Here is a 24234-nt window from a genome sequence, read left to right on the forward strand (position 1 = left end):
TGGTATCGGCGGTGGTTTGCCAGTTGGTATCAGTGGTGGTTTGCCAGTTGGTATCGGCGGTGGTTTGCCAGATGGTTTCGGTGGTGGTTTGCCAGTTGGTTTCGGTGGTGGTTTGCCAGTTGGTTTCAGCGGTGGTTTGCCAGATGGTATCGGCGGTGGTTTGCCAGTTGGCATCGGCGGTGGTTTGCAAGATGGTTTTGGTGGTGGTTTGGCAGTTGATTTCAGTGGTGGTTTGACAGATGGTATCGGTGGTGGTTTGCCAGTTGGTATTGGCGGTGGTTTTCCAGTTGGTTTTGGTGGTGGTTTGCCAGTTGGTTTTAACGGAGGTTTGCCAGGTGGTATTGGCAGTGGTTTGCCAGGTGGTATCAGCGGTGGTTTGCCAGGTAGTTTGCCAGATGGTTTCGACGGTGGTTTGCCAGGTGGTATCGGCAGTGGTTTGCCAGGTGGTATCAGCGGTGGTTTGCGAGATAGTATCGGCAGTGGTTTGCCAGGTGTTATTGGCGGTGGTTTGCCAAATGGTATTTGCAGTGGTTTGCCAGGTGGTATCGGCGGTGGTTTGCGAGATGGTATTGGCGGTGGTTTGCCAGTTGGTATCGGCGGTGGTTTGCCAGGTGGTATCAGCAGTGGTTTGCCAGGTGGTATCGGTGGTGGTTTGCCAGATGGTATTGGTGGTGGTTTGCCAAGTGGTATTGGCGGTGATTTGCCAGGTGGTATCGGCGGTGGTTTGCAAAATGGTATCAGCAGTGGTTTGCCAGGTGGTGTCGGCGGTGGTTTGCCAGATGGTATCGGCGGTGGTTTGCCAGGTGGTATTGCTGGTGGTTTGCCAGTTGGTATCGGTGGTGGTTTGCGAGATGGTATCGGCAGTGGTTTGCCAGGTGGTATCGGCGGTGGTTTGCCAGATGGTATTGGCGGTGGTTTGCCAGGTGGTATCGGCGGTGGTTTGCAAAATGGTATCAGCAGTGGTTTGCCAGGTGGTGTCGGCGGTGGTTTGCCAGGTGGTATTGCTGGTGGTTTGCCAGTTGGTATCGGTGGTGGTTTGCGAGATGGTATCGGTGGTGGTTTGCGACATGGTATCGGCGGTGGTTTGCCAGATGGTATTGGCGGTGGTTTGCCAGTTGGTATCGGCGGTGGTTTGCCAGTTGGTATCGGCGGTGGTTTGCCAGTTGGTATCGGCGGTGGTTTGCCAGATGGTATCGGCGGTGGTTTGCCAGATGGTTTCGGCGGTGGTTTGCCAAATGGTTTCGGCGGTGGTTTGCCAGGTGGTTTCGGCGGTGGTTTGCCAGTTGGTATCGGCGGTGGTTTGCCAGATGGTATCAGCGGTGGTTTGCCAGATGGTTTCGGCGGTGGTTTGCCAAATGGTTTCGGTGGTGGTTTGCCAGGTGGTATCGGCGGTGGTTTGCCAGGTGGTATCGGCGGTGGTTTGCCAGGTGGTATTGGCGGTTGTTTACCAGGTGGTATCGGCGGTGGTTTGCCAGGTGGTAATGGCGGTGGTCTCTCATTTTTTCCTATATAGAGTGGAGATATAATAAACTGTGTTAAAGCGCATTCCAGCTACAAGATATTGATGTGCTATCCTCAGGATCTATAGTATATCACAAAAGTGAGTATACCCCTCACATTTTTGTAAATACAGTGTTGTCCCATGAAAAAAAAATATCTCCTCTACATAACTCAACACGCAGCCATTAATATCTAAACCGCTGTCAACAAAACCGAATGCACCCCTAAGTGAAATGGCCAAGTTGCGTAATTAATATTTTCCCTCCCGGTATCACGTGACTTATTAATGTTACAAGATCTCAGGTGTGAATGGAGAGCAGATGCATTAAATTTGGTGTTATTGCTCTCATACTGGTAAATGGAAGTTCAACATGGCTCCTCAGGGCAAAGAACTCTCTGAAGATCTGAAAAAAGGAATTGTTGCTCTACATAAAGATGGCCTAGGTTGTAAGAAGATTGCCAACACCCTGACACTGAGCTGCAGCATGGTGGCCAAAACCATACAGCAGAATAACAAGACAGGTTCCACTCACAACTGTCCTCACCATAGTTGACCAAAATAGTTGAGTGCACGTATTCAACGTCATATCCAGAGGTTGTCCTTTCAAAATAGATGTATTAGTGCTGCCAGCATTACTGCAGAGGTTACAGGGGTGGGGGGTCAGTCTGTCAGTGCTCAAACCATATGATGCACATTGCATCAAATTGGTCTAAATGGCTGTCATCCCATAAGGAAGCTTCTTCTAAAGATAGTGCACAAGAAAGCCCGCAAACACTTTGCTATAGACAAGCAGACTAAGAACATGGATTACTGGTACTAAGTCCTCCTGGCTGAGATCAAGATAAACATATTTGGTTCACATGGTGTAAAGCGTGTGTGGCAGCAACCATGTGAGGAGTACAAAGACAAGTGTGCCTTACCTACAGTCAAGCATGGTGGTGGGACTGCATGAGTGCTGCCAGCTGTGGGCAGCTACATTTTATTTAGGGAACCATGAATGCCAACATTGTCTGCTTCAGTATGTCATAGTACAAGATTCCCTCTCTTAGGAAACTGGGCCTCTGGGCAGTATTTCAACATGATAATGACCCCAAACACACCTCTAGTGTAACACGACCACTGCCTTGCTAAAGAAACTGAGGGTAAAGGAGCTGGACTGGCCAAACATGTATCTAGACCAAAACCCTATTGACCATATGCTTGGCATCTTCAAACGGAAGGTGGAGTAACGCAAGGTCTCCAAGATTCCAAAGTTCCGTTATGTCGTCATGAAGGAATGGCAAAGGATTCCAGTGACAACCTATGAAGCTCCAGTGAACTCCATGCCCAGGAGACTAAAGGCAGTGCTTGAAAATAATGGTGGCCACACAAAGTATTGACACTTTGGGCGCAGTTTGGTCATTTTCAGTTAGAGATGTACTCACTATTGTTGCCAGCGGCTTAGACATTAATGGCTGTGTGTTGTTATTTAGATTGCACCAAATTGACACTCTTATACAAGCTGTACACTGACTACTGTACATTGTATCAAAGTGTCACATCTTCAGTGTTGTCCCATGAAAAGATACAAAAAAATTTACTAATTTCTGTGATATGCTGTATCCCCAAACATCAGCTGTTATAAGTTGTTCTAGGACCTGATCTGCGTTGTCTGGTGATGACTGCTATACAGTGACTGGGAAGACATATTAGAACTCTATTCAATATGTTTATATGAAGCCGGAGCTTATAATCACTTATCTGATATTGATTGCCTATGCTTAGTATATTTTAATCAATATCTTGTGACATGACAGGACAACCCCTTTAAGAAACACATAAGCTAAATTTTTATTTTTTTTAACATTCAGACATCCTGGTTAAGAATGAATAAATTATGCACTACATAATTGTTAGAGCTACAAGGATGCCATTTAATGTTGAAACCATTCCTACATGCGATGGCTCGATTGCACGATTTTGCAGAAAAAAAATTAGGAAATGCATTTAAAATTATGTGGTTATTGGCACCTGCATACAGTCTAAAGATATTTATGTTTTAATAACCATTCACTTAAAAGGGCACTCAACAAATTATAATATGTAAGTACAAAAGAAAGGCCATATTTATTTGTGAATGCAAATACAACTCCTAATGAAAAATCCCTTTTCACAAACTCCCCCTCATGTTGCCATCCCACAGCTCCAATGCTGTCAGTCGAGCATGCCCCCTGTTTGACTCTTTATTTCTCCATAGGCTGTTTGGAAGAGTATGGACGGTGAACTGGCCTGAAGCACCAAGGAGAAGCTGTGTGCTCCTGGGCAATTAAACTTCGGAAGAATAGGACCGCTCAGCCCTGTTAAGCTGGATACATGGAGGGGCTGAAGGAGAATTAAAAAGATGCAAAAAGAAATTTCATGTTGGTCGGATCTGTATATTAACGTTTATTATACAGATTTGGAGTTTTTTGCCATTTGCAAATTATATTTTAAATGCCCAAAATGCAAATAACTGCAGACATAAAAAATCATGTTTGATTTCATAATGACTGCAATGAATTACACCACCTAGTAAGTAGTAAAAATTTAGCATACTGGAAATTTCAATCATGAAGCTAGAGGCAGCACATTACAGAATGACAGTGAAACCTGTGGTGACGTGCAAAAGGGATGTTGTATACTCACTGTTTTCGTTTTTTCTGAAGAAAACGAAGCCGGAGAAGAAGGATCAAAGCCTAAAAAAAATAGAAACAAGGTACCATGAGTGTTAAGAAAAGACATCCTCCATCTCCTGAGATACCATGATATTGTGTACACTCGCTTACTCTACAAATGTCCAGCAGACTCATGAAATATGAGGAGGTCTCCTGAACGCCTGGTACAGTAGGCAAGTAGCACAGTTTATAATCTGTCCTGGTCACTGTCCGAATGAATGGAAGTGCTGGTACTGAGCTCACACCATTCAAGGGAATAAAACTCATGGATTAACACTTTACTGACATCCACCATACATAGGGTGCAAGGTGGTAGCGGGTGCATGGAGCGGGTTCACGGGAGAGCCTACCCCATAACCAGCTGATAATGGCTGTGACAAACAGCAAGAACCTACCTATAACAGCCGTAACTGTCAATCTATTACATTTTCAGTTTTTAAGTTAAGAAATTTGTCATTTTTTGATTGAATCTATTAACCCTTTCACCACTTATGACTTATATTCAAAAAGCCGTCATGTGACTTAACAGCTGCGGGAGGAGGGGTGTTCCACCGGCAACTGTTGTACAGTTAAATCCCGCTATCAGTCACTTACAGTAGGATATAACACGCGACAATCAAAATCGCATCATCCATTCCACCTCTCTGCACCGATGGGTTAATATGACAAGGTATAAAGTTTGCGATTAAAACAATGTGAGAATTGCACTTTCCAAACTTGGAATTTTTTTCCCTTTTTCCAGTACACTTTATGGTAAAATAAATTGTGTCATTCAAAAGTGCAACTCATCCCACAAAAACAAGCCCTTATATGTCTATGCGGACAGAAAATAAGTTATGACCCTTGGGAGAAGGGGAGGAAAATACGAAAACAGAAAATGGTTAATTGTCCGGAAGGGGTTAAACAATGCTTGTCTAGTGCCCCCCAAAAACATGATGCAACTTCCTTCGTTTTTTTGCAGGAAAACGTGATACCTGCAGTTTTTGCTGCATGTTTGCACTTACTCATTGCTTTCTATGGGTGAAAAAACGCTGAAACAAAACAGTGAAAGAAATTACATGCTGCAGTTTGCAAAAACACAGCCGTTTTCCAAATCAGTCAGGAAAAAAAATACAGCGTGCGCGCATCAGATTTTTAATATCTCATAGATTTTGATGTATTGTAAAATGCAGCTTAAAATTTGCATTTAAAAACGTAGCAAAAAAAATGCAGCAAATACGTATCGAGTGAACAAGGCTTAGACACACACTTTTTTAAGCATGATTTTTTTTTTCTTGCCAAAAAAAGTGCAACTTGTAGTCTAGAAAATACAGGACATGTCTTAGTAATTATTAAAAGAAAAATACATTGTGGCTTTAGAAGGGAATATGAGTTTGTAAAACAAAAAAAATAAGTCGTCTAGTCAGTGAAATTGGACTTGACTTGAAGAATAAAGTTATCATGTAATATATACGGAGCGCTGAACGCTGGGACTGTAAAGCCCAATAAACAATGGGGAAAATACTGATGATTTAATTTAATTTCCCAAACACTTACACAAGTTTTTCAACACTTTTTACGTATTTATGGTTTTTATAAAAACTACACTGAATTTCTCACAATACAATGATTTATATTGATTTATCATGATGTTATGTAAATATCTTATGTATGTATCTCATGATATTATAGATGTATGGAAAGATCTGCAGGTCGTCACTGACTCATGTTATAACTAAAGGGCCTGTTACACGGGGCGATTACAGGCGTTCCGCCACTTGCATTTACCTTGATGGAGGCTTCTCGCTCCTTGTTCTTCTGCAAAGAAATAAAATCAAATAAATAGGAGTCCAGATAATCACTTAAAATAAAACTTTCTCAGCCTGCAATATTGTATAATGAAGTCTTGCCTATCAGAGGAGCTGTGTCTCATCGTCCCATATAGTCCCTCTAACTTTCAAGAAGAAAGTCATAGATCAGAAATAGAAAAGAATGATGGACACCAGTCACTATGCTCAAAGACAGATCAGGACACTTTATTCTTCTCCCAGTCCCAATCTTTTCTCCACTGGTACAAACATCCCATTGTTTTCTCCACTGGTGAAAACATCCCAGAGATCTGCCTATTACTAAGAAACCAATTACTGGCGTACAGAATAGAGAGGCGGACATCTGACCCCTCAGTGACTGAAAGACAGAATAGAGAGGTTGACAGCTCCATTTACTATCTGCAGGATATGTATGTGGATCCAAAAGGAAACCACAAAAGATTGCACTAAAGATTAGACAATCAGAAGGCAGCAAAGAAAGCTTCAGGAAAAAAAACTTTTCCAAAACCTCTTAAAAATCAAATATATAACAAGCATGACTGATAACCAATAAATGGGTGCCTTATTAGCAGCAGCAGGCATCGGCTGATGGGAGCAGTAGTCCCATCAGGTGAGCCCCAGTGACCGGAGGTAAACTTTACACCTCCAATCACAGCTGTGGGCTCATGTTGTTTTTTGGCAGTGTGAGAACCACGGCAGTCTGACCAGTGGTGATGATTTTACAGCTGAGCAGAAGCAGTGTATGACGCGCTGTCATGCACATGACATGGCAAACACTGAATGCTCAGGCCAAGTGAATGGGGTCAGGGTTTTGGTCCAAGTACTGTTCTGGTACCTGAACCTGAACTTTTTGTAACTGTTCGGCCAAAAACGCCGGACCCAAACATCCAGATGTCCGCCCATCTCTACTTATTGGCAGTCTTTTGCCCATGCACAGTTTTCACTGAGCTTCCAGTCAGTGGATTGGGGTTAGACAGAGCTCAGTATTCAGAGAACTGATAGATCTGCAGCACATAAAACAGTGATTTTATCAAAACTGCAGCAAGCAGCTCAGTAAGTGACACATTGCTGAAATTGTTGCTTTTAGATGCGATAGGAAAAACCTGGTGAGAGATTCTCTTGAAATCCTCAAATTCTGTCTGCCAGCAGCTGCCAACAGAGGACGTTTCTGTATGAGGATACCTAGAGAGCTAGAAGATTTTTGGCAGAAAAAGATACCATGCCCTATCTTGTCCATATTATTTCCCTTTTTTAAATTTATAATAGATGATTATTCCAAACATAATTGATTACATTTATTGATGATTTTCTAACTATGTACCACAAAGTGAATATTGTCTTCTACAGCCTCCATACATTCTAATACACTGCAGACTGTTCACTGGGAAAACTCTCAGATGAGCTCTGTATACAGATCACTACAGAAAGTGTATGTCTTTTCCTTCTATGAAGCCATAATACAATAATGGCTCATGTGTTTTCTCCTCCTCCCCATTTAAAGGGAACCTGTCAGCAGGATCGTGCTCATTAAACTACAGTAAGTGTCAAGTTGGCACCGTTATTCTTATTAAAATGATACCTTGGTTGATTAAATTCGTCTTGTGGTTGTTGTTTAATCTTTATTTGCAGTTTTAAGTTAATGAGATTCTCGTGAACCGGGGCGGCCAGTGGGCGGGGTTTAGTGTGGGTGGGGCTGTGAGTGGGCGGAGCTGTGAGTAGGTAGGGCTGTGGATGGGGCTTTATGTGCTGCTCTGCTTACATATGCATCTGTATGGCTTATGACAGGTCACTGGTCCCTCACTGACCTTCTGTCACGTCTCCGTCAGATTTGGGGCCTGCTGTTCCGGTCGCAGCCACTAGGAGGCGCCGGGCCGCCACTTCGCCGTCAGACTCAGGGACGGCTGTTCCTGCCTCGGCCACTGGGAGGCGCCGTGGTTCTATTACGTCGCCGTCAGACTCAGGGCCTATGGTCCCAGCTTTAGCCACTAGGAGGCGCCGGTCTGTCACGTCACCGTTGGATTCGAGGCCTGCTGTTCCGGTCACGGCCACTAGGAGGCGTCAGACCGCCACTTCACTGTCAGACTCGGGGACGGCTGTTCCTGCCTCGGCCACTGGGAGGCGCCGTGGTCCGCCCGTGAGTTATGGTGGTGACAGAGAAGTGGCTCCTGCGCAGGCATCTGGTGGGCGCAGGCTCCGCCCCTCTGTCAGTCATTAGGGGGGTTACTGCAACACCATCTGGCCTGGTCCTGGGGGTGGCCCTAATGACATCACCAGTCCAGGAACCTGTGAGGGATGACCTGATCCCTCAAATACCTTGGGACTGGTCTTGCAAGTCGCCGGATATATTCTTGGTTCCCCTGTGTGTTACTTAGTGATTGATTTCTGTTTGACTCTGACCTCAGCCTGGATTTCTGACCCCTCTTTTGCCTGACGATTCTGTACTTCTGCTACTCTCCTGGTTTGTGACCTTGGCCTGGATATTCTGACTCTGCTACTTCCTAACGATTCTGTACCTCTGCCGCCCTCCTGGTTTTTGACTCTGACCTTGGCCTGATATTGACTCTGTTATTGCCTGCCATTTTTGTACTTCACTCTGACGACCGTCCTGATCTGGCCGCTGCTCCTATTCAGACAGTACCTCCTGGGCTCTGTTGTAAATCCAGATCCCTGTATAGGGGTAAAGGGTATCAGTGTTTCTCGGGGTGTTGCCTGGCTGCAGCCCAGAACCGCAGACGGACGTTACATTATATCCGGCCATAAAATTAACTGCTTCTTGTGTATATACCCAACATATACAAAAGCAGTCTCCCTGAACTTTTTTTTTTTTCTTCTTCTGACTGAGCTGATTTTTAGCCTGAACACCTGTTGCAGTGCACAGCCTGGAAGATCTCTCTCATTTTCTTGGACAACTATGCGGCAGTCTGGAGTCTTCAGGGAGAGAGCTGCACCTCAGAGATCCATGCTCCTGGCATGTCGACCTCTGGGCAACTACTCTGGCTATGGTTGCCCAGGGGCTCAGGTATTGCCCGCAGATGCGGCTAAAGTTTTATTACCCATTTCAGTTTCATGTGGTCAGAAATCGCTGTGTTTAAACGCATATGTGGATAGTGGCTCTGAAGGAAATTTTATGGATTCCTTGACTGCTAGGAATCTGGGTGTAACTCTACTAAAACTTAATGCCCCTATTAAAACCATGGCTATTAATGGCACGTCCATTATTCAGGAGGGGGTTAAGTTTGTTACTGCCAAGGTTGCTATGTCTGTGGGAGCCTTACACACTGAGCTGGTGTCATTTTTTGTGATGGACAATTTAACCTCTGCAGTTATTCTGGGTATGCCATGGCTACGCCAGCACAATCCTGTCATCGACTGGCACTTGGGTGACGTTGTACGCTGGAGCCCACAGTGTCAGAAAAATTGCATATCCTTGGCAGTAAACCAAGTTAAGGTTAAAACCCCCCACATACCGTTTGCTTTCAGAGATTTTGAGGATGTCTTTTCTATTGTAGAATCTGAAAAGCTACACCCTCACATAGAGTATGATTGCCCTATTGATCTGATTCCGGATGCCCGTCTCCCTAAGGGAAGAATATTTAATCTCTCTGGCCCAGAGCGTCAGGCCATGAATGACTATATTGCAGATAGCCTAAGAAAAGGGTTTATCAGACCGTCCATTTCTCCAGTTGGGGCCGGGTTCTTCTTTGTGGAGAAGAAAGATGGTGGTCTCAGACCCTGCATTGATTATCGGGAATTGAATGCAATCACTATAAAAAACCAGTATCCGCTTCCACTCATCCCTGATCTTTTTAATCAGCTAACAGGAGCCCGTTGGTTTACTAAACTTGACCTCCGGGGGGCATATAATCTGGTCCGCATAAGAAAGGGAGATGAGTGGAAAACGGCCTTCAATACACCCCTTGGCCATTTTGAGTACCTGGTTATGCCGTTCGGACTCAGCAACGCACCTGCCGTATTTCAGCACTTTGTTAATGATATTTTTAGAGACATTTGTGGGGTGTATGTCGTGGTGTATTTAGATGACATTCTGATTTACTCTGCTGACCCTGTGACACACTCTCAACACGTCTGTTCTGTGCTACAAAGACTACGTGAACACTCCTTGTTTGCTAAACTGGAGAAATGTGTCTTTTTTGCTGAGGAGGTACAGTTTTTAGGATACATGGTTTCAGGTAAAGGCTTCCGCATGGATCCTGCCAAGGTCCAGCCTATTAAGGCTTGGGTGCAACCAAAATCGCTGAAAGTGCTGCAGCGATTTTTGGGGTTCGCTAATTATTACCGCAAGTTTATTAGAGGTTTCTCAGAGATTGCCAAGCCACTCACGGATCTGACGCGGAAAGGGGCGGACGTGGCCAACTGGAATCCTGAGGCAATTCAGGCGTTTTCTACGTTAAAAGAGAGTTTTGTGGCCAACCCAGTTTTGGTTCAGCCGGATCTGGACCGTCCATTTATTGTGGAGGTGGTTGCCTCTGAAGTCGGAGTGGGAGCAGTGCTATCACAAGGCACTACATCCCTCACTCAGCTTCGTCCATGTGCGTTTTTTTCCCGCAAATTCTCTCCCACGGAGAAAAACTATGATATTGGGAATCGGGAACTATTGGCAATTAAATGGGCCTTCGAGGAATGGAGTCACTTCCTCGAGGGCGCCAAACACAAGATCACGGTAATTACCGATCATAAGAACCTGACATACCTAGAATCAGCAAAAAGGTTAAATCCTAGACAAGCAAAGTGGGAATTGTTTTTCTCTAGGTTTAATTTTATAATCACCTTCCGCCCTGGTACAAAAAATGTGAGGGCCGATGCCCTCTCTCGCAGTTTCTGCCCCTCACAAGCCGAGGACTGTGAACCAGTTCCGATATTGGCCACTGGGATCATTGTGTCCGCAGTGTCATTGGACCTTCTGGAGGAGATCCGTAAATCCCCAGAACAAGCCCCTGACACTACGCCACCCAACAAATTGTTCGTTCCGCCTGCGTTTCGCCTACAAGTGCTTAGAGAATCACATGACTCTGTCTTGGCAGGCCATCCTGGTCTCAATAATACCGCCAGATTGATAACTAGGAATTTTTGGTGGCCGACGGTGGTTAAGGACTGCAAAGAATATGTCTCAGCATGTGAGGTCTGTGCCCGCGCCAAGTCCTCCCATACTCGCCCTGCCGGCTGGCTCCAGTCCTTGCCCACCCCCGAGAGTCCATGGACCCACATCTCCATGGACTTCATTACGGACCTACCGTCCTCAGATGGAAAGACGTGTATCTGGGTGGTGGTGGACAGGTTCAGTAAACAATGTCATTTTGTCCCCCTTTCGGGGTTACCTAACTCGGAAACGTTGAGTAAACTGTTTATTGTACATGTGGTACGTTTACACGGTGCCCCGGTCAATATTGTGTCTGACAGGGGTACCCAATTCGTGTCAAAGTTCTGGAGGGCGTTCTGTAAACGCATTGGTATTGAGCTATCTTTTTCCTCGGCTTACCACCCTGAAACCAATGGGCAAACCGAACGTGTCAACCAGGCTCTGGAGCAATACCTTCGTTGCTACATCTCAGAACACCAGTCCGATTGGGCAGAACATCTGCCACTAGCCGAGTTTGCCCTAAACAATCAGTATCAGGACTCCATTAAGTCTACCCCCTTTTTCTGCAACCACGGGCTGCATCCGCGCTTTGGCTCATTCTCGGCCAGAATGTCGGAGCTTCCTGGGGTAGAGAAAAATATACATCGTTTAAAAACCATTTGGTCTGAGGTAAACTCTAACTTGAAAGGGGCCCGGGTTAGACAGACCTCGGCAGCGAACAAACGGCGATCCAAAGGACCGCACCTGGGAGTTGGAGACAAGGTTTGGCTCTCCACCAAAAACATCAAGCTTAAAGTACCGTCTGCCAAACTGGGTCCCAGATTTATTGGTCTATACGAGATTATAGAGGTGATTAACCCGGTGGCCTTCCGTTTAAAACTCCATCAGTCTTTCAAATTACCCAATGTCTTCCACAAGTCTCTCCTCAAGTTGTATCACTCCCCAATTCACCCTGTCCCGTCCCCTCCTCCTCCCGTTTCGGTCGGAGGGTCCTTGGAGTATGAAGTCCAGGGTGTCCTTGACGCCCGCCTTGTAAGAGGGTCCGTACAGTATCTGGTACACTGGAGGGGCTACGGCCCGGAGGAGAGGTCCTGGGTCCCTGCGCGGGACATCCATGCAAAAGCACTAATTAGAAGGTTTCACCTCCTTCACCCTGACAAACCAGGTTTTGAGGGTCCGAAGGCCCCTCTTGGAAGGGGGGGTACTGTCACGTCTCCGTCAGATTTGGGGCCTGCTGTTCCGGTCGCAGCCACTAGGAGGCGCCGGGCCGCCACTTCGCCGTCAGACTCGGGGACGGCTGTTCCTGCCTCGGCAACTGGGAGGCGCCGTGGTTCTATTACGTCGCCGTCAGACTCAGGGCCTATGGTCCCAGCTTTAGCCACTAGGAGGCGCCGGTCTGTCACGTCACCGTTGGATTCGAGGCCTGCTGTTCCGGTCACGGCCACTAGGAGGCGTCAGACCGCCACTTCACTGTCAGACTCGGGGACGGCTGTTCCTGCCTCGGCCACTGGGAGGCGCCGTGGTCCGCCCGTGAGTTATGGTGGTGACAGAGAAGTGGCTCCTGCGCAGGCATCTGGTGGGCGCAGGCTCCGCCCCTCTGTCAGTCATTAGGGGGTTACTGCAACACCATCTGGCCTGGTCCTGGGGGCGGCCCTAATGACATCACCAGTCCAGGAACCTGTGAGGGATGACCTGATCCCTCAAATACCTTGGGACTGGTCTTGCAAGCCGCCGGATATATTCTTGGTTCCCCTGTGTGTTACTTAGTGATTGATTTCTGTTTGACTCTGACCTCAGCCTGGATTTCTGACCCCTCTTTTGCCTGACGATTCTGTACTTCTGCTACTCTCCTGGTTTGTGACCTTGGCCTGGATATTCTGACTCTGCTACTTCCTAACGATTCTGTACCTCTGCCGCCCTCCTGGTTTTTGACTCTGACCTTGGCCTGAAATTGACTCTGTTATTGCCTGCCATTTTTGTACTTCACTCTGACGACCGTCCTGCTCTGGCCGCTGCTCCTATTCAGACAGTACCTCCTGGGCTCTGTTGTAAATCCAGATCCCTGTATAGGGGTAAAGGGTATCAGTGTTTCTCGGGGTGTTGCCTGGCTGCAGCCCAGAACCGCAGACGGACGTTACACCTTCCCCTATTTTACATACTGCATAGAATTTTGACCTGAAAAAAAATTTCACATTCATCAGACAGGTGCCGGTGCCTGCACTGTAACATGATGAGGTAGATAATATGGCTGTTTTCACGTTATTTGCAAATATAGTTTTGGTGTTAAAAAAACAATTTAATCAAACTATCGCCGGAGGCCGCGCAGTAATATGTATCGCGTGATAGATGCTACTGCGCAGGTGCCATCTTGATGGAGACTAATTATTTTTTTCTCTAGCAAAATGGTGGCAGCAGAGGTACCTGCGTAGTAGCATCTATAGGAACGAAATAGATGCCAATGTGAGCCATTATAATTAAGAATTTATTTTTTTTACAACAAAACTGAATTTCTAAATAACATGAAAACAGCCATATTATACTCCTCATCATGATGCAGTACAGGCGCCGGTGCCTGCCTGATAAATGTGAATTTTTTTAAAAACCATAATTATTTTCAGTATTTAAAATAGGGGGCAGATCAATGAGGGATCAGTGACCTGTCATAAGCCATACAGATGAATAGCTAATCAGAGCACCACTTGAAGACCCCCACAGGCCGCCCTGGAGCACGGGCATATCATTCGCTGAATACTGCAAATAAAGATTAAACAACAACCACAAGACGGATTTCATCACCAGGTATCATTGGAATCAGTATAACGGCTCCGACCTGACACTGTCTGTAGGTTACTGTACACAATCCTGCTGACAGGTTCCCTTTAACAAGTTAAATAATAATCCCTGTGTTGTGGCATCTTTGTGCTGTAAAGTATGATCTATGACTGGTGCCCAATACATGGCGGCTCTCTGTGTAGACAGATATTGAGTGCAGACAGGATCTACCAAAATACAAGAAAGATATATATCTTTGTACTGTGTTAGCCAGTAGATAGAAAACTATTTAGAATTGAGAGTCCTCAGTGGTTGATACCTATCTACTGCATTATTTCTGTGCTGTGTTGTGTATACATATGTGATCCTTCAGACGTTGTATTAGTCAATGCCTGATGAAGAGACCTGAGTAGTCGGGAAAGCTTGCAATGTGTCACCATCTTTTCAGTTAGCCATTTAAAGATATCAACCACTGAGGACTCTCAATTCTAAATATTTTTCTACTAGAATATAATGAATCAGTCGTCAGAGATAAGGAATCATCTCTATCATTATGGAATCCAGAAGGTTGGTTTATATTAGATCGTACATTATTATCACTTACAAAATTGTGATCTTCTTTTCAATATATCTGCTCTTCTGTATTATTATTTTATGTAATCCTGTGAAGTCCATCCTATAGTACAAGGAAACACATCAATGTATAGATTAGGTAAGGGTTTATCTACAAGTTATGGTAACACTAGCAATTGATGTGAACTATTAAAATAGATGTTCCCACTTCACCAATCCACAGTATAGGGCATAAGCTGCTGATTGCTGGGGGTCCGTCCGCCGGACCCTCCATCCCTGAGGTGCCGCTGTAGGATGGAGCTGAGGTGGCGCATGCGCACCACACACTGTAAAATGAGGAGAAAGACTCTTACCTGCGATTTACACCTTCAGCTGAAAAACAAACAACAGTTTACAATTAGATTTATTGAAGTCGTTAATAACAGTCAGTTGCAGCGGACGACTTATTTTTGGGCCGTATTCACACATTGTTTTTCTCATCTGCCGAAAACCAAACTAATTTTCATCAGTGCGCTATCTCCGATTTTTATCTTTTTTGAGTCCATGTGTCCATTTTTACCATCAGTATGTCATTTCTCTTGTATGCAATTTCCCAAGCTTCTCCTAGTATTCGGTCAATGGCTGAGTGTGATCCACAATTCTCCCCACTGCTGACATGTTACTAGCGCCATAGAATATAAGGAGCAGTGAAAAATACTGAGAGCACACCTGATACATAAACAGCCATGTGACTGAGCTCTTCCTGTACAACGTGATTGTACAGAGATTCCTTACAATCAGATCTGATCTGGCATCCAGGTTTCGGCTATAAGTCAGGATCACAAATGCGAGAAACACGGCCGAGTCTCACATGTTAATACCTGGCACTGCCGCCAGCACTCAGGAGTGGAGCGTGCGACTGCATGTATTGCTATGTGGCCACACTCTGCACTTCGAGTGCCGGTGGTAGTGCCGGGTACTAACGTGCGAGACTCGGCCAAGTTTCTCACATGTGTGATCCCGGCCGTACAGTCACTACTGGAGTGCAGGGGTGTTACATCAATAGTGGGGGACCACACGGCCGTGAGTCCTGAGGAGTGCTGGCTCTGTTCCCCATCACCCCAACTGTCATCATTTTACCATCGGCTTCTTGTTCCACCCTTCACCTGCCCCTGTGTGTCTGAGGCTCAGCAGGCGCCATTACGTCACTGGATCGCGCCTGCTGTAGAAAGCCTCAGTCCCCACCCTGCACAGACCGGAGCAGGGCGCTCGGGGGCACGGAGAGGTATAAATGCTATAAATGCTTGTGAGAATGTGAATACTTACATGGGATGTTAATCACTGCAGGCTGTAAAAGTAAAACAGAGAAGTATAAAAAGTCCATGAAATATTTCAGCTTCTTACATTGTCCTGTACATAACATACTCATAGGCTTCCATTACACTGGATAATGAACAGACTACATTATCACACAAGATAGATTTATTAATACTAGCGCAGTCTATGAGCAGAGCGTCAGTCCGTGCACCATGCAGCATTCATACAGCCCATAAACAGCACGCCTGGTATGTGACCCGGCATCTGCTGACAACTCCGGGTGGCATCAGACTTTATTTTCCACTTTTTCAAGACTAAGATATGAGGAATATATTTCTCCATTAGTTGTGTATTATGACTCTCTGTCGCTGCGCCCATTATGTACATATTTATTTGGGTTTAAAAATGAGGGCAAACTGCTATAGCTGCATTACTACATGTGCTCTAAAGGGAACCTATCAGGCCCCCCATGCCCTCCAATCCAGCAGCATTGAGCTATGTGTGATTAAACTCTATGCCTAACCAGCCCTGTGTAATATAATTCAGTTAACCCCTTCAGCTCCCAAGCCTGTTTTCACCTTCATGACCAGGCCAAAATAATTCATTTTTTTTACTTTGTCTTACTATGGGACTTTCACTTTTTGCAGTCTGATCACTTGTAAAGCATGGGGATGCAGGAGCTTTGCCATGCTTTAAAAACTGTCAGCGCTGCACTGGCAGACAAACTTGCTGCACCAAGCTCTGAGCTTGAAGTGGCTAGTTTGCTAGCTCTGGCGACCTGATGTCGTCATGATGACATCAGATCAAAATGGCAACGGGGCGCTGATCAAAGAGCAGAGGAGGCTCCCTCTCTCTGCATGCCTGCTAAATACTGTGATCGATATAGGGTACAGTGGGATAAAGCGCTGGGAGCGGTGCAATCACTGATCCTGCACTGAGTGCCGGGTGTCAGCTGTCAGAATCAGCTATGGTGCGCTCACAGTCGCTGTTCTCAGAAGACCGCCATGACTTATCCATCCGTCAAAGGTTGGTAAGTACCAGCTAACCATGCCATATGGATACTTCCAATGTTGGGAAGGGGTTAAATAAATGCTTTAAAAAATCATGTATAACCTCCGCTTTTCCTATACTAGTGAGGGCTTTGATTAGTCGGTGGGGTGTTAGTTCCCCAGGCTACTCAGCCATCTTTCCATGTTATCACACCACTGTAGGCTTGATAACATAATTTGCACGAGCCACCACATTGCCGGTCTTCCGGTCATGCACCGTGTGCGTCTCTAAAGCCAGGAAGCATACACGCTGCCGGAATGATCAGCGTCTGTGCGCAGATTTACATCAGCTGGTGATGGGACTGGCTTATGCACATTGTGTTATATTAAGGCTTAAGCGCAGGGAGCCGCTCGTCATGGCGCATGCGCAAGTCCATGATCAACACTGCATAAGCGCTGCTCTACTAAAAACTGCGCAAGCGCGGGATTTTCCAAAGTGGATTTGAGTGACGTCAGCGCAACTCCGGGAGCATCATTCAGATTGCATGGGCGGCGACAACCGTGACTGAATTAAACGAAGCACACCCCTATGACTAATTGAGCAGGTACAATTTAACTGTATAAAGTGCTTTTCGGACATCATTACAGCGCCATTTTTAATGAAAAACATGTTAGTGATGCACATTGCATTACTAATAATGCACTGGGGACAGTTTACATGCGAAAAAGGACATGACAGGTTCCCTTTAAGCGTGATGTGATCACAGGGAGCCGATTGGCTGCTAAGACAGCTGGGGGACGGCTAAATGTCCCCCTGCCTGTACTGTGATCTCTCCTGTAAAGTCTAGCCGTGGATGGGCGTCATATAACACAGTGATTTTTACTATATAATTCAATGCTGCTGTATTGCTGTATACAGAACAAGTGATCAGACGATCGCAGATTCAAGTCCCCTAAGAGGACTAACAAATGAAAAGTAAAGAAATATGTTTTTTTTTTTTAAAAGGAAAAAAAAAATTCAAATCAACCCCTTTTCCTCCAGTTATATATTAAAGGGAAAAAAAATAAAAAAAAAATACACATACTGTATTTGGTATCAACCTGTTCAGAAAAGTCAGATCTATGGAAATATAAAATTAATTGCCCCAATCTATAGAAACTGTAAAGCATAAAAAAATCAAAAAGTTTTTGTTTGCTACAACTCCAACAAAAAATACATAACAGCAATCAAAGCATCATAACTACCCCAAAATATTATCAATATAAACATCAGGTCACCAGGCAAAAAAACAAGCCGTTGCCCAACTCCATCATCCAAAAAACAACAATGTAACGGATATTCAAAAATGACGACTCAAGTGAATTTTTGTTCTTTTGCGAATTTCTGTATTTTTTTTCAACACTTAGCAAAATCGCTTTTTTTTTTTTTTTATCGTTGTAATCATACCAGTCTGATTGGTCCAGGCATTGCCTGTGCATGAAGAACGGACATCAGAAATTCATTATTATATACACATATAGAGACAGCATTACAGTCACTAATCTGAATTACATGACTTTTCTTATTTGGAACTTACATAGATTGGTCTCTCATTTTTGCTCGCCATTTCTGTAGTAGAAATAATCGCACAATCCTGAATAGGACAAATAGAGAAGTTTCCTTATAAATAGACTAATCTCCAATGCCAATTTTATCAATGGTAAATATTGCTGTAACTAATTAACAAATATAAGGTTTTCTATTTAAAAATGTACGGGACATGAGAATTGGGAAATAGGGGAAACTTATTACAAGAAATCAGAAACTTATATAGCTTGGAAATGGGAAATAATAAGGACAGGGCAGGAGCATAAGACACGGATACTCACTCTCCTCGTCTACGGTAGCCCTCAAAGGAGTTCCGGTAGAGCGGTTGCCCTTAGCGCCGACCTTGTGAGGTCACAGCATTCTAGAATGTCCTTGCAGCCAATGAGAGGACAGTATAATCCTGTATAATAAAGTATTGTAGCATTTATAAATATATGTAAAAACTGTGATACAGTAAATTATAGAAAACAACACCCCGCTCCCCCACACACACATGAACACATATCCGAAGAAGCATCTTATAATCTTTTTTATATTGTTATTATACTTATACACCATATGGACATAAGTGTAGGGATACAGAATTTCATAACATCTCATTCTAAATTCATAGGCAGTAATGTGGAGTTTGTTTTTTTCTACAAGATTTTGGAGGTGTCTGTGGGTATTTTTGCCCCTTCATTCAGAATAGCATTTGCGACAGTAGACACTGATGCTGGATGGGTGGTCCACACAACATACTATATACAGACACAGGGCCGAATTTGGTGTTCATGCAGCCCTAGGCACTTTATTGTTATGCCCCTTACTGGTAAGTCAGACTAAGGATGCATGCACACTACACCTTTTTCAGGTGTATTCGATCCGTAACCCGCCTGAAAAGTGCTAAATAAAATCTAAAAAGACTGAATATACCGTATTTTCCGCTTTGTAAGACGCACTTTTTTTCCCCAAAATTTGGGGGGGAAAACAGGGGTGCGTCTTACAAAGCGGACATGACTTACCTAGACTGTGATCGGGGGCGTCCGGCGGTTGCTGGCCGCTGCTGCGGATGTGTCCGGTGCCGCGTTGTGTGCCCTTCGATGCCCGGGGCTCTGCCAACATTGTGCGACAGGCCAGAGCCCCGGCATTTCCTCGGTTCCCTGTGTGCCGGTAAAAAGATGGCCACCGGCGCGTGCGCAGATGGGATCTCGGGACCCAGTTCTCGAGAGATGAGATTTGAAATCTCATCTCTCGAGAGCTGGGTCCCGAGATCCCATCTGCGCACGCGCCGGCGGCCATTTTCCCTGGGTTCCCTGTGTGCGCGCGGTGGTGCCTGCAAAAAAATGGCCGCCGCGCATGCGCAGATGGGATCTCGGGACCCAGCTCTCGAGAGATGAGATTTCAAATCTCATCTCTCGAGAACTGGGTCCCGAGATCCCATCTGCGCACGCGCCGGCGGCCATTTTTTTTTTTACCGGCACTTCAGCGCACGTATACAGGGAACCGAGGAAATGCTGGGGCTCTGGTCTGTCGAACAATGTCGGCAGAGCCCCGGGCATCGATGGGCACACAACGCCGCACCGGAGGCACCCGCAGCACCGGCCTCCAACCGCCGGACAAGTGGAGAAACCTGACACCAGCACAAGACTCTGCAGCAGCAACCGCACACATCGGAGCCCCCCCTCATCCCTGAATGCGGCCTGCAGCATCACTCCACGCCTGCCTCCTCCAGCAGCGAGCCTGGGACCCCGCTACACCGCAGCCACCAACCCCGGTAAGCAATAAGATGCAAGGATTATAAGAGGCACCACCATTTTATTAAAAAATATATTTTTCTTATTTTTCTCCTCAAAAATTGTGGTGCGTCTTATAATCCGGAGCGTCTTATAAAGCGAAAAATACGGTATGCACAACTCTGTAAAAATAATTTGCCAATCATGTTCATTCTTTTGAGCTTCTTTTAACCGCTTCAGGTTTCCAAAGATGCAAAGTGGTTAAACGAAGTGACCCATCCATAGGTGGATTATAAAGAGGGCGATCTGGGCTACCTACCAGGGCTCGAGGCTCTAGGGGGCCCATGGTGAGATTGCCCTCACTACAATGTTTTGTGCGCCACCAACAGGAAGCTTTCCTGGAACTCCTCTGCTGACTATACAGAATAGCAGCACAGCCCCAGGGGAGAGCCGATGCCTCTGCTGTGATGTGCAGCACGATGAGATCAAGGACAAGTGGAGTCTCTGGGACCGCCAGGGAGCAAGATAACTATGTGTTTCTTCTTTTATTAATATGTGTATGGGGTGTGTGCCTGTATATATGGACTTTGTAGGGGCTCGTACTGTATATAGGCAACCATATACGAGCTCATACTGTATATGGGGGCTCATACTGTATATAGGAGGTTATGTACGGGCTCCTGCTGTATATAGGCAGATGTGCGGCCTCATACTGTATCTAAGGAACTATGTGGGGGCTCATACGGTATATAATCATCTAATTCTGTCTGTCTGTTTGTAACGGAAATCCCGGGTCGCTGATTGGTCGAGCCCGGCCGGCCGCGACCAATCAGCGACAGGCGCAGTACTGCCGCGAATTGGCAGCCAGATCGCCGCCTGACTACACACGCCGGATCCCGACGCTGGCTGCCCATCCCCGATGAAACCTGAAAGATAAGAAAAAAGAGTTAGATTATACTCACCCTGGCGTTCGGTCCGGTCCGATGGGTGTCACTGTCCCGTCCGGCGCCTCCCATCTTCAAACGATGACGTCCTCCTCCTTGCTTCTCCCTCGGCTCCTGCGCACGCGTACTTTATCGGCCCTGTTGAGGGCAGAGCAGAGTACTGCAGTACGCAGGCTCCGGACCTCTCTGACCTTTCCCGGCGCCTGCGCACTGCAGTACTTTACTCTGCCCTCAACAGGTAAAGTACACACAAGGACACAGGACAGAGGTTGAGTGAACTTTAATCCATGTCAACTGGCTGCAAGTGTGATTTAGTTATTGCCAACACCTGTTAGTTTCTACAGGTAATTTACAGGTGCTGTTAATTACACGAATTAGAGAAGCATCACATGATTTTTCGAACAGTGGCAATACTTTTGTCCACCCTCTTTTTTATGTTTGGTGTGGAATTATATCCAATTTGGCTTTAGGACAATTCTTTTTGTGTTTTTTCATTTAAGACAAATTAAATGAAGATAATAATACCAAAGAATTTGTGTTTGCAATAATTTTCAGGAAGAAACTGAGTATTATCTGACAAAATTGCAGGGATGTCAATACTTTTGGCCACAACTGTATGTTGGGGTTCACACTGTATATACAGTAGGTACAGAAAGTATTCAGACCCCTTTAAATTTTTCACTCTTTGTTTCATTGCAGCCATTTGGTAAATTAAAAAAAAGTTCATTTTTTCTCATTAATATACACTCTGCACCCCATCTTGACTGAAAAACCCAGAAATGTAGACATTTTTGCAAATTTATTAAAAAGGTAAAACTTAAATATCACATGGTCATAATGGTCATAAGTATTCAGACCCTTTGCTCAGTATTGAGTAGAAGCAGCCTTTTGAGCTAGTACAGTCATGAGTTTTCTTGGGAATGATGCAACAAGTTTTTCACACCTGGATTTCGAGATCCTCTGCCATTCTGTCAATGCATTGCGTTGACGGACTGCATTAACACTACTCACATAACGCGATCGCGTTATGTGAGCCCGCTAGCGCAGATGCTCCCCGTGTCTGAGGGTTCATCACAGAATGACAGCACATCGCTAGCGTATGCCGATTTATGGCATGCGCTAGCGATGCGCTCCTAATGGAAGTGAATGGCAGCGTTAACGGATTGCGTTACACCACGTTATGCCACGGTGTAACGCAATCCATTAAATGGACTGCCTTAACGCAGTGTGACCCCAGCCTACTGCATCTGTGGAGCTCAGCCACAGTGATCTTAGGGTTCTACTTTACTTCTCTCACCAAGGCTCTTCTCCCACGATTGCTCAGTTGACTTGACGGCCTGGTCTAGGAAGACTTCTGGTGGTCCCAAACTTCTTCCATTTAAAGATTATGGAGACCACTGTGCTCTTAGGAACCCTGAGTACTGCAGAAATACTTTTGTAACCTTGGCCAGATCTGTGCCGAGCCACAATTTTGTCTCTGAGCTCCTTGGCCAGTTCCTTTTGACCTCATGATTCTCATTTGCTCTGACATGCACTGTGACCTGTGAGGTATTATATAGACAGGTGTGTGCCTTTACAAATCAAGTCCTATTAGCTTAATTAAACACAGCTGGACTCCAATGAAGGAGTAGAACCATCTCAAGGAGGATCACAAGAAAATGAACAGCATGTGACTTAAATATGAGTGTCTGAGCAAAGGGTATGAATACTTATGACCATGTGATATTTCAGTTTTTCTTTTTTAATAAATTTGCAAAAATGTCTACTTTTCTGTTTTTTTTTTTACCCAGTCAAGATGGGGTGCAGAGTGTACATTAATGAGAAAAAAAATGTACTTTTGAGAATTTACCAAATGGCTGCAATGAAACAGAGAGTGAAAAATATAAAGGGGTCTGAATACTTTCTGCACCCACTGTATATACATACATAAATACACACATATATATAATACATTTTATTTCTATAGCGCCGACATATTCCGCAGCACTTTACATTTCAGAGGGGATTTGTACAGACAATAGACATTACAGCATAACAATAATCACATAGATTATAACAAATACCAAGAGGAATGATAGCCCTGCTAGCAAGCTTACACTCTATGACGAAAGAGGCAGACACGAAAGGTGGGTGGTATCATTTGCCCTGATTGTTTGGACCAGCCATAATATTAAGTGTGTAACAGTACAGACACAGAGGGCTAATGGATGCATAAAGCATGTGGGAACATGATGCGGGGAACCTGGTTATGGTAAAACTTTTGACTGTGCCACCCAGGGATAGATTAGGTTAATGTGTTAGGCGATAGGCCAGTCTGAATAAATGCATTTTCAGGGCACGCTTAAAATTGTGGGGATTGGGGACTAATCATATTGACCTGGGAAGTGCATTCCAAAGAATTGGCGCAGCACGTGTAAAGTCTTGGAGACGGGAGTGGGAGGATCTTATTATAGAGGATGCTAACCTCAGGTCATCAGCAGAACGGAGGGCGTGGGTAGGGTGGTATACTAAAACAAGGGAGGAGATGTAGGGTGGTGCTGAGCCATGGAGGGTTTTGTGGGTGAGGGTAATAAGTTTATACTGAATTTTGGTGTGGATGGGTAGCCAGTGTAATGACTGGCACAAGGTAGAGGCATCGGTGTAACAATTGGTGAGGAATATGATCCTGGCTGCAGCATTCAAGACAGATTGGAGAGGGGAGAGTTTGGTAAGAGGGAGACCGATTAGAAGAGAGTTACAATAGTCGAGACGAGAATGAATAAGAGAAACAGTAAGAGTTTTTGCGGAGTCAAAAGTAAGAAAAGGTCGAATTCTAGAAATGTTTTTGAGGTGCAGATGACAAGAGCGAGCCAGTGATCGAATGTGGGGGGCAAAGGAAAGCTCAGAGTCAAGTATGACCCCAAGACAGCGGGCATGTTGCTGGGGAGTAATTGTGGAACCACACACAGAAATGGCAATGTCGGGTATAGGTACATTAGTAGAGGGAGGAAACACAAGGAGTTGAGTCTTTGACAGGTTCAGTTTCAGATATAGTGAGGACATGATGTTGGACACAGCATTTAGACAATCGCCGGTGTTTTCTAGAAAGGCTGGCGTGATGTCAGCAGAAGAAGCGTATAATTGGGTGTCATCTGCATAGAGATGGTACTGGAAACCAAATCTACTGATTGTTTGACCAACAGGGTCAGTGTACAAGGCGAAGAGGAGGGGGCCTAGAACCGATCCTTGAGGAACCCCAACAGTAAGGGGAAGGTGAG

This window comes from Dendrobates tinctorius, unplaced genomic scaffold (genome assembly GCF_039654945.1).
Source record: "Dendrobates tinctorius isolate UK_male_01 unplaced genomic scaffold, ASM3965494v1 ptg000089l, whole genome shotgun sequence".
NCBI classification, from domain to species: domain Eukaryota; kingdom Metazoa; phylum Chordata; class Amphibia; order Anura; family Dendrobatidae; genus Dendrobates; species Dendrobates tinctorius.